A 2006-nucleotide genomic window follows, 5' to 3' on the forward strand; every position below is an offset into this window, starting at 1 on the left:
AGTTCATATTGTTGTTCCACCTATAGGGTTGCAGTTCCCTTTAGCTCCTTGGGTAATTTCTCTAGCTCCTCCATTGGGGGCCGTGTGATCGATCCAATAGCTGACTGTGATCATCCACTTCTGTGTTTGCTAGGCCCCGGTATAGTCTCACAAGAGACAGCTATATCTGGGTCCTTTCAGCAAAATCTAATTCTTAACAATAAAAGAACAGCTAGGGGAATCACCATTCCTGACCTCAAGCTTTACTACAGAGCAACAGTGATAAAAACTGCATGGTATTCGTACAGAGACAGACATGGTGATCAATGGAATATAATTGAAGATTCAGAAATAAAACCACACACTAATGGTCACTTGATTTTTGACAAAGATGCCAAAAATATACAATGGAAAAAAAGAAAGCATCTCCAATAAATGGTGCTGGTCTGACTGGCTGTCTGTATATAGAAGAATGAAAATAGACCCATATTTGTCACCTTGTACAAAGCTCAAAAGTGGATCAAGGACCTCAACATAAAACTAGATACACTGAATCTAATAGGTGAGAAAGTGGGAAAGAGCCTTGAACGCACTGTCACAGGGGAAATTTTGTAAACAGAACTCGAATGGCTCATGCTCTAAGATCACTAATTGATAAATGGGACCTCATGAAACTGAAAAGCTTCTATAAGGCAAAGGACATAGTCAATAAGACAAATCGGAAACCTACAGATTGGGAAAAAAAAATCTTCACTAAGCCCACATCTGATGGAGGGCTAATATCCAAAATATATAAAGAACTCAAGAAGTTAAACACACACACACAAAACAAACAAGCAACAACAACAACAGCAAACCAACCAAACAACCCAATAAAAAAATAGAGTTTATAGCTAAACTGAGAATTCACAACTGAGGAATCTGGAATGTCTGAGAAGCTCTTAGAGAAATATTCAAATTCCTTAGTGATCAGAGAAATGCGAATTAAATTGACCCTGGATTACACCTTATACCAATCAGAGTGGCTAAGATCAAAACCTCAGGTGACAACACATGTTGGAGAGGATGTGGAGGAAGAGGAACACTTCTCCATTGCTGTTGGGATTGCAAACTGGTACAATCACTCGAGAAATCAACCTGGAGGTTCCACAGAATATTGGAAATAGATCTACCTGAAGACCTAGCTATACCACTCTTGGGAATATACCAAAAGATGCCCCACCATGCCATGGGGGCACAGGTCTCAGTATGTTCATAGCGGCCTTATTTGTGATAGCCAGAAGCTGGAACAACCTAGATGTCCCACAACAGAAGAATGGATACAGAAAATGTGGTTCATTTACACAATGGAATACTTACTACTCAGCTATTAAGAATGAGGACATCCTGAATTTTGCATGCAAACGAATGGAACTAGAAAATATTATCCTAAGTGAGACCCAAAAGGACTTAGAATAGTACAGTATATCCAAGATATAGTCCACAGAACTCAAAAAGGTTAACAAGTTGAAGTGCCCAATTGAAGATGCCTCAGTCCCACTTGGAAGAGAGAAGAAAGCAATCACAAGTGTGGAGGGAGGGAGGAATGTGGGAGGGAAAGTGGACAGAAGAGGGGAGTGGTAGGGAGAGGGTTACCAGATCTGGTATTGAGTGATGGAAAAGGACTGAAATCCTAAGGGTCTGCAGAAAGAATGGAAACAGGCAACCTCAGGAAATAGGAAGTTGGGGTACCCTCCAGAATTCACCAGAGACTTGGGAGGTGAGAGACTCTCGGGATTCAAAGGGAGGAACCTTAGATGAAATGCAGACAATAGGGAGAGGGAACTTATAGAGCCACCTCCAGCCGGAAGATAGGACATCAAGTGAGGGGGTGCATCCCACAGTCACAGGTCTGACCCATAATTGTTCCTGTCTGAAAGAATTACAGGGGGGACCTGAGACTGCTCTGGTTGGGGAGAGAGAAATCCGGCCTACATAGGGCCACAAGCCTCATCCGGTCAGAAAAGCACCGGGGCAGCTGGGGCGCA

This window comes from Mus caroli, chromosome 5, assembly GCF_900094665.2.
Source record: "Mus caroli chromosome 5, CAROLI_EIJ_v1.1, whole genome shotgun sequence".
NCBI lineage: Eukaryota > Metazoa > Chordata > Mammalia > Rodentia > Muridae > Mus > Mus caroli.